Here is a 10,545-nt window from a genome sequence, read left to right on the forward strand (position 1 = left end):
AGGTCCGAGTTATCTAAGAGAATGCCTTCTTTTACATGATCCCCTCCGCACATTAAGATCATCTGAGGAGGTCCGTCTCTAGTTGCCACCGGTTCGTCTGGTAGCGACGCAGAGGTGGGCCTTCTCTGTAGCTGCTCCTGGGCTGTGGAATGCACTCCCGGCAGAAATTCGTAATTTGAGATCATTGCCGTCCTTCAGGAGAGCCCTTAAAACCTACCTATTTTGCCTGGCCTTCCAGGGTTTTAAATGATTAACTGTTTTAAATTGTTGCCCTGATTTTCAGGGCTTTCAGCTGTTTTATTGGTTTTATTGTGTTTTAATAGTTTGATTTTAATTGTTAATTTTTGTTAATTGTTTTTATCATGCTGTGAACCGACCTGAGCTATTTTGGAAGGGCGGTATATAAATCTAATAAATAAATAAATAAATAATATGAGGGTTTTTCCCATATGAACTGCAGCGCTACAGCTGCATCAAAACAAACAAGAGCTTGGAGTACAGAGAAAGAAGAGAAACCTATTACATCTATCAGTATAGAATGGGTTTTATCAAAATCTCACTGAAACATCGATGGGAGCTTTAATTTTTAAAATTTGTATGGTCCATCTTCTCAACAAATTTACTTTTTCCCAGTTTCAGACTGGGAAGGAATAGATCCAACAAATTCCTTCCTAAATACCCCACAGTAGAAGCTCCCATGCTGTTGCCACTCACCAGGCTGTCCTGACTGAGCGTGGGCAACAAGATCTTGTGGTGATGTTTTCCAATGTCCAGCCTCTCACAAGAGTGGGCTAGAGAGCTTCAGAAGCAGTAAGCAAAGAATGAGCATCCAGGCGCTAAACAGTTGCTGTCCAAGTGCCATGGTGCTGATCTCTGAGTCAGCACAACAGACCTCAAAATGCTCACCACAGACACTTTGCCGATTCCAGATTTTTACATAAATACTTAACTGATACAGAGTTAAGTGTGCTTAAGCCCATTGAGTTCAGCGGGGTTAACCACAGACTGTGTCGGATCATGGCCTATGTAATTAAGTTAGTGCTTCCCCTAAGTTGCTTGACACACATTCTTTCCATTTTCTTTGCAACAGTGACACTATTCCCGTATTTACACAGAGTGGAATGAGGTTGAGAGAGTGGCTTCCTTGAAGTCAGGCATTTCCTGTGTCTCAAATATTTTAGCTTTGGCTCACAGCACATTTTCTTAACCAGAACATTAGGTAAGCCTGCAATTCTTGGAAGAGGATGCTCATTTGAATGGTAAATGTGCAAAGATTTGCAACAGGACAGCTCCTGTGGGGGCCAGCAGGTAGTGCCTTATGCTCTATTCTTGTTCTGCATTGCCATTACTGGTAGTCTCTGCTAACTAAATCTAAATGAATGCTAGCCGAATGAGGGCTGCCTCATATTTTGAGAGCTGTTGGCCTAGTTCATTATCTCTAGAAAAAGAAATAAAGCAATCAAAACAGGCTCATTGATTCTCTCTAGTAATGTCCTTATCATTGGGCACATATGGTATTTTAAGAAAATGAAATGGCATATCTCTTTTTCAGTTGGTTTTCTTTCGATGAACAAGAATTTTTCAAAATAAATAAATGGTTTATTGAAAAGACCGCTAAAAATATTATAAGCATCTATACATTTGCTCATGGAAGTCTCTGAATATTAATGGCAGAGCTAATGGAGGGTAGTGAACAGGAAGGTCTGGGCTCAAATCCCCACCCACTCCTAAAATTTACCAGATGAGCTCAGGCTGGTCACCATCCCTCAGCCTAATCTACCTCTCAAAGAATCATCATGAGGATGCAAGGGGCTTGAGCTCCTTGGAAGAGGGGTTGGATATACTAATGATAGTATTCAGAAGGAAGAAGAACAGAGTTGTTGGCCAAAACACAGGCATCACAACAATGGGGGGAAATGCATTAAATTTGTATCCCACCCTTCCTCCAAAAAGCTCAATACATGGGAATATTCATCCCTTTTATCCTCACCCCAAACCTGTGAGATCGCTTAGGATGAAAAACAATCGCTGCGTTCAGAAAGTCAGGCCCTGCACAGGATTGTATGCAGAGCACTGATAGGCTTGCAACCCGGCTGGGAGTGCTGGAAATCAGTGACTGCATAAGCCAGTGCATAAGCCAGTGCTTCCATATGGCAGTGCCAACAATTGCATAAGCCAGTCCCTCATCCTGCCATGCATGCACTGTGGTTTATTAATCCTGGGAAACCCTTTTCCAAGCTAGTATGATCATGTAAGAATCACATGAACACAGAATTGCTGGTTCATATCATGGGCAGTTCCACGCAATTACTATTGGGTCACATGACCAAGTGGACCAACATGTACTAGAAGTTAGACAGAGTTCTGACTATCTGAACTGGGCAAAAGACTTCCCCATTGCCACCTAACAAGCTTCATGGCTGATCAGGATTTGAACCCAGATGTCTGTAGTCTAAACCTAATGTGCTCTTCACGAAGTCACCCTGGTTTTAATACCTATCTTCACAAAATGCCTCTTAAAACTCCTCAGTAATGTATCACCTCAATATGAACGGCCAAAAGTGTTAATCTGTTAAACTAGGCTATGTTTATAGATAGCACCCTCAGTGTAATTCTTTGTTTGGTGGGGGGGGGGGTTGGCATTTATTTCTGAAACAATAAAAATAGTTTTGCGGCATTCACAGGTAATAAAGCCAGTGACATCCCTGCAGATAGGCTGTGTGTGTCAGTCTAATTGCTGAAATAGGCCTTTACACAGCAGACACACAACAATGGAAATGAGCCAACGCTGCAGTGACAAATATTGATTTTGCCAAAAATGCAGCGTGTTAAAGCAATTACTCAGCTCCCATCAAACTGATGAGATTGGGCAGTTAGAGAAAGCTGTTAAATAGGCATGGACAAAAACTGAGGAGGGTTTTTGGTTTTTTGGTTTTAAAGGAGGGAAACAGAGAACTTGGAAAGTACATGCCAAGCTCAACAGAGGCTGTCTTCTGACTCCAAGTACTGTTCATAATCTGACCTGAGTATCTCAGACCCTCATTCACTGCTGTTTCAGTAAAAGAAGGGGGGGGGATGTGTTTATTAGAAGGAAAAACAAGAGTGAAGTCATTTGTTCTCAAATTGCATGTGAAGGCACCCCTGTGTGCAGTGAGGAATGAATGAATGGAAGGGAACTGTGAGTCTAAAGCACCCATTCACAAAGGGGGCTTCCTGCCCACTGCATGATTTACTGCTCTGGTCTTGCCTCCTACCAGCCATCCTCTTCTGGGGGCAGGTAATTCTGCCCTATCTTTGCTCCCGGTATGAATGTATAATTTAGTCCTTCCCACAGAAAAGATTCAATGTAGAACTACATTCAGAGGTGCACCTAGGTAATTTGGGAGGGCCCCACCACCACTGCAAGTTAAGCATCATCCCCCTACACACGCGCACAGTATTTTTAAGACATGGATTCTTGAGAGCGCAAACACACTGAACTCACAAGAATATAAAACATGTTTATTTAAATATGCATTTGCAGAAACATTTCAACACACAAATTCCCATCCCACATTTCTTTCCCCACTCCCCCATCTCTAGACCAAAGGACCACACCACCTGGGACAGACTAAAGGGATTTGGGGGTGTCCAGGGGGTGTGGAGGCCCTGGACTTCAACCTGGAAGTCCAGGGGTAAGAGCATCTCTGGCTAAATTCAAAGAAGTTGTTGCATGAGCATCCAATTAGGATCCCATGAATGGCTTCATGGGTCATGACTTATATAGGCCTGGTGTGGAAGGGTCTTTCCGGACACCAAATGTAGCTATGTCTGTTTCAGCATGGCACTCGACTCATCATTAATTTGTACAGGTGGACCTCACTATATGCAGATTCATTATCTGGGGTCTTGAATAGGTTGACACCTAACCTTGACATACGCAAGAAAAACCCTACAAATAAGGGGTTTACTTGGCTTATACGTGGTTGCAGTTTACCAGGAATGACCTTGGAGGTCATTTCCAATAGTGATATGCACAAAATCATTTTTTCTGGCTCAGTTCGAATCTGAAGCAGATTTGAATCAGGCCAGACTATTTTGGTTTTGACTCCCTTCAGACTGGAACTCAGTTTGGTTCAAATTCAAACCAGTTTGTGCCCAGTTCAGAGTCCTACCAGCAATTGCAAGGATTCCCCTTTAAAGGGGCAGTGAGAGTGGGGGGCTATTGTTTTTTTAAAAAATTAAAATCAGCTGAAAGTACTTACTATTGCCACCGGCACTGGCTGTGGAGTCCGTGGAGCGGTTGGGGAGGTGGCTACTCCCCTGAACCCCACCAGTCTCTCCACCCCCCCCCCCCCAGTGTCTAAGGCCAACTCCAGCCTGGTTCAGACCAGGTTCAGGCCTTCTTCAGTCTGCTCCGGTCCTTTGTGTTTGGAGGTCATTTTTTTTACCTCCATGCATGTGCACTGGCCATTTGTGTGACCCAAGTGTAAAAGGCAGCCACAGGTATTCTTGATAATCAAAGTTCAATTTTTCACACAGAAAGATTAAGGAAGGGGGTCCTGGCCCCTTTCCCTTTTAGGGGTTTGTACTCCCTAGGCTTACTTAAGAGCAGGGCTGGTTGCTGGGGTTGGTAGTGCTCTAATATGTGGGAAGTGCACTACTGCTGAGAAGGTGGGGGCCACCCGACCTGGGACGCACTGCTCAATAATGAGAGTGAAAGGCTATGGGACACGCCTTTCAGCTCCTGAGAAGAATCATCAGAGGGTAGGAGAGAGAACTGCTGAGCAAATTAAGTCATGATGCCCAATGGATAAGATTGGAAGACTCTTGGATAAAATACAACAATTTGGTCAATTGGCTAGATTTTATATAAATAAGGCCAAAACTAAGGTTCTGACTAAAAATATGGATCAGAAATCTAAGGACAGATTCTCTGAAATAAGTGAGTTGAAAGTGGAGAAGAAAATCAAATATTTGGGGGCCTGGTTAACAAACAATAATTCTTTGTTGTTTACTAATAATTATGTTAAAATATGGAATACAGTGAAAATTGATTTACAAAGATGGTCTAAATTGAATTTGTCTTTAATGGGAAGAATCTCTGTGGTGAAAATGAATGTTTTGCCTAAAATGTTATTTCTCTTTCAGACTATCCCTATAATCAACACTTTAACTTGTTTTAAGCAATGGCAGAAGGATATAACTAAGTTTGTTTGGCAAGGGAAAAGACCAAGAATTAATTTTAATAATTTAACAGATGCAAAGGAAAGAGGTGGTCTTACTTCGCTGGACTTAAGGTTGCATTTTGATGCTGTTTGTTTGACGTGGCTAAAAGAATGGATAACATTAAGAAACCCTAGAATACTTGACTTGGAAGGATTTGATAGAAGGTTTGGATGGCACTCATATCTGTGGTATGAAAAAAGCAAAATACATAAAGACTTTTTGAACCATTATGTAAGAAGGAGTTTAATGAGGGTGTGGCTAAAGTATAAAAATTGGTTGGAACCTAAAACTCCGTTATGGATATCTCCGATTGAAGACTTATCATGTAAAGAAGTAAATATGCAAACGCATTGGGGTACCTATAGGGATTTCGTATATTTCCAGGAAAAGGACTGTAAGTTGAAAAGTTTAACTGAAATAAAAAATTTGGTTAGAGATTGGTTTCAGTATCATCCATTAAATGAAATATATAAGAAGGATTTTAAAGCTGGATTTGAGGATCAGATTTTGAGCTTTGAGAAGGAATTATGTGAAAATGATGAAAAATTAGTTTCTAAAATGTATAAACTTCTACTTTTGGAAGAGATAAGAGAGGAAGTGGTTAAAACGACCATGATAAAGTGGGCTCAAGATGTGGGTCATAATATAGAAATGGCAGCCTGGGAAAAATTATGGAAAACTGATTTAAAATTTACTGCATGTTATGCTTTAAAATAAAATTATTATAAAATGATGTATAGATGGTATCTAACACACACAAAAAATGGCATTAATGTATAAAAATGTTTCAAACAAATGTTGGAAGTGTGGACATTCTGAAGGCACTTTTTTTCATATGTGGTGGACCTGTGGGAAGGCTAAAGCCTTTTGGGATATGATATATAATGAGTTAAAGAAAATATTTAAAATGACATTTCCTAAGAAGCCAGAATCCTTCCTGCTGGGGATAACACAAGGTGTAATCTCTACAACTAACTTAACATTTTTATGTACGCTTCTGCGGCGGCCAGAATTATATATGCACAGAAATGGAAGAGTAATGAACTGCCTTCAAAACAGGATTGGCTGATAAAAATTTTGGAATATGCGGAGATGGCAAAACTTACAACACTGATAAGAGATCAAAATTTGGAAGGCTTCAAAGAAGATTGGAAACCATTCTTGTTGTATCTAAAGGATTATTTTCCTACTATGGACTTTACAGCAGGGTTTGAAATTTAGTAAAAAAACTGCAGGTTGAGTAGATTAACTGTGTTTGTAAGGGTTTAAATTTATGTTTTGAATTATTATTATAGCAAGAGTAAACTCTATAGCCGATGATTCACGAAGAGATGTGTGCGGGAAGTCCCTTTTTTGTGTATATTGTAATGAATGACAATATTACTATTGTTAAAATCAATAAAAATTGAATTGGGGGGGGGAAATGATGCCCAATGACAAAATATCTCCATCTCCCACCATTTGCTCCCTCACGGGAGTGACAGACCACTGGGGCTCTGTCACAACTGAGCAAGGTTGCTGTGTAGAGGGAAGCCGTGAAGCGGGGTATCCTGAAAACTGCTTTCCCTGTCTTGGCAGCTGCCACTAAATAACTGTTGGAGCATGCCCCCTGCCAGCCCATCTGGCCATGTAGATATGTGCACCTTTGTCCATGCCCCCTAATGGTGACTCCACTCTCCTGGGGATGCATTAAAAGAGGGGGGGGGCTCTCCCACAATTCCCCATGCCAGAAGATCTGCATATGGCATGAAACTGGACCAGGATGTTGTATTCTGAATGGGTGTGAAGATTTGTCCCAGTGTCTCTCCCCTTCCCTTCTCATATGCGGCCAGGACATAGGACATGGAGCATCTAGATGTTCTTTGGGTGTATGAAAGTCCCCACAGGGAATGAGGGTGGGGAGGTTTAGGGGATCTGTTCTGTTACCATTGGTAACATCTTTACCAATGTTGGGCCCCCAACATTGAGAGTTGGGGGCCCCACACAAGCAGGGGCCCCTTGGGTGTGTTGGTGGGCTGGCTCAACTTGTGAGCTTGCAGTCCGTGGGTGGGTCAGTGCCCTTACTTGGGCATAGCCTTCTGCAGAAGACTGGCCCTCTCATGAGAGGGCGGACCCGCTCAGCAGCAAGCTGCCAGACAGCAGGATTTTGGTTGGGTCTGCATGGACTGCTTGGCCAGGGTTACCAATTGTGACATCTTCCCAGGTTACTGTGGGACAGACCCCTTCCCACCACAGCATCCTCTGCCCTCCCTCATCTATGACATCCCCTCCTATGACATGCCCCTGTTCCCTCCCTTACTAACAGCAGAATACCCCTGCCCGAATTCATGCTTGTGTGGGACTACAAGGATGGAGGGCTCCTTGGGGGGCTGCAGTGCCATCGCTTGCAGAATAAGCACTGCCATGGCATGATATTGAAGGGCACTGCAGGGCATTTAAATCAATGTAAATGCCCTTTCCATTCCAAGGGCAGGTGGAGGACTCCAAAAATGCACAATCACACTCAACACGTCCCCTTCAGGATCGTGGCCAATCACGGCCACCCCACTGACATGGTTATGCTTTGCCCACAGTCTGGCCATGGAGCTTGCTGGGATCTGCCTTGGAGGCTGAGCAGCATGGAGGGGCTTTCTTCTCCTGGAGCTGGTGGTTGCCAGGCCATGGTTTGACAGATGTCTGCGACGCAATTTGGAGTTTCAAAATGAAACTGCGGGTTTGCCTACCTCTAGTTTGGTGTTATGTATGAACCACAAGCATGCTGACTCCCATGGTGGTTATAACGTAGCCAAGCAATATGTTCCACTAAGTTAGTTATCACCTAAATTACTAAATGTATTCCACGGGGTACAAAATAGTACCTATAGGTTGTACTAATGAAGCAGAGTTTATGCCTAATTCTGGACACTGTTTTTTAACCATGCTGGATGATAGTAAAAGAGAGCAAGTGAGACTGTCAACAATTCAAGGGTGTGCTTAAGGAACCCACCTAACATTGTCTGTCTATCTGTCTCTCTGTCATATTTTTATACTGCCTGCTCTGTGCATCTACCCAAGCCCCAAACCAGCTCCTCTTTCAAAAATAAATCATGAGATCATTAAGTGACACCTTCTTTGGTATTTGTCTGCATACTTTAATTCAAAATGCCACACTCATACTTCTAATTCCTGCGCTTGACACACACCCAACTTTGTTTTAGTTTGCTCTGTGATTGTGTGTTTGTTGATTTGAACTAGCATCTTCATTTTTGTAGCTTTAATGGCTACCACAAGGGGCTAGTAAGATGTGTGGATTATTAAAAACTGCTTCAGGCAGCAAGAAGCTGATGTCTTCTACAGCATAAATATCTTGTGAATTATAAAACTATAGCTGCAACTAATCACCTACAACTGCTGAATAATTTTTGAAGGCACAGGTTTTGATCCAGTTGAAAATTCTTTTGATTTTAAAAAAAAGTGTTCTGTATTAATTTTGCTTCAGGCATTGGATATTGGAAAATTGGTAGTAAAATATGTCAGAAATTCATGTCAACCTGATAAATATATTCTTTCTGAATAAAGAAATTTGCTTCTACAGGTGATTCTTGAAACACACTGCCTGACATCCAGAGCAACAAACTACATGTGGAAGGACTTGACAATAGCACGAAACAGTTGTGCTGTCTAATAGCAGTTGGTCTCGTTGTACCACAAACATACTTGTGCAACTGTGGCATCCCTTGTTTATTTCAATGTGAACATTTATACAAGAGGAGGAGAGCTGGTCTATGGGAGGAGAGATGGTCTTGTGGTAGCAAGCATGACTTGTCCCCTTTGCTAAGCAGGGTCTGCCCTGGTTTACATTTGAATGGGAGACTACATGTGAGCACTGTAAGATATTCCCCTTAGGGGATTGGGCCACATTGGGAAGAGCATATGTGTGCTTGCATGCAGAGGTTCGAATTCTCTCCTCGGCATCTCCAGACAGCGCTAAGAGAGACTCCTGCCTGTAATCTTGGAAAAGCTGCTGCCAGCCTGTATAGGCAAAACTGAGCTAGATGGACCAATGGTCTGACTCAGTAGAAGGCAGCTTCCTATGTCCTTATGTTCCTAGTACTATAGTGCAACAGTGCTCTTGTGCAATCCCCACACTTGGTGCAAGTAAGCCATGTTCTTGCACAAGCACAGCAATGCTTGTTTTGCATGAGGTCCTTTGCTCTGGATGCTGGCCTCTCTCAAAAAAAGAAACAATCACACACAAAGTCCTCTGCCTCCTTTTGTTCTCCCTCTGTTTCTAGGCTACAGTACTTATGCATGTATTGTTAGGATTTGCAATATAACCTAGCCAAATGGGTTAAGTTTGATTGCTAAAAAGACACATCTGTTGTAGGATTTATTTCATGACTTGCCATTTGAGAATCCCTCTTCCTGTCACTAGGACATTGCTTGAGGCCTGAAGGCTGAGTGAGTAGAAGGCTGAGTAGACAATTTACACATGCAACAGATTCAAGTGATAAAACTTTCCCTAGCCGCCCCCACAATTTTTAGCTGAATGTGGTGACCCTCCTTGCTCCCAGAAAAATAGATGAATATTTATCCTAGCCTTTTCTCCCACCAACCATTTCACCATTGCAAACCCTATTCCTCTTATTTAGTTAAAAGGAGTTTCTAATCGCATGTTTGCTGGTACACCAAGCAGTTCGGCTCAAGTAGCTAACTTATTCTATTTATTTATTCATTCATTCATTCATTTCATTGGTTTTCCATCTGGGAATTCAAAGTAGCATCTTTTGCACAAAACCGGTTTTCCTGGGTTGGCTTGAATGGACCAAATTCGAGCTGACACAGCCTGGTTCCGTTTTGCCCCCGGTCAAACGGGATCTGATTCAAATCTGAACTGAGCCAGTCGGCTCAGAGCTTTACTGGTAAAGTGGGTCGGGCATGCTCTACTGGCACACTCCGAGCTCTGGTTCGGAGCTCTACTGTTAAATTGGCATGCACAGAGGTCACCATAATGGCCTCCACACATGTGCAGAGGCCTAAAATGGGCTGAGGAAGGCCTGGATCAGGCTGTTGGTGGCCCTGCCTACTCTGGGGGAGGCCGGGGGGAGCTGCTGCTGCCCCCACTGTCCCCTCACTGTGACTATTGCCTCAGCTGGTGGTGGCAGCACTTTAAGTACATATTCCCACCCACCCCCTCTACCCTTAAGAAAGCCCCCTTTACTGGTAATGGGGAATCCTCACTGGATTCCCCTTTACCAGTAATGTTCTGAACCAGTTTGGTTTGAATTGGGCCCAGTTTGGTTCGGACTCAGACTGGCTGAGGTCAGTCCGGTTCGATTCCAAACCCACTGATCCCAG

The sequence above is a fragment of the Hemicordylus capensis genome, chromosome 2 (genome assembly GCF_027244095.1).
Source record: "Hemicordylus capensis ecotype Gifberg chromosome 2, rHemCap1.1.pri, whole genome shotgun sequence".
NCBI lineage: Eukaryota > Metazoa > Chordata > Lepidosauria > Squamata > Cordylidae > Hemicordylus > Hemicordylus capensis.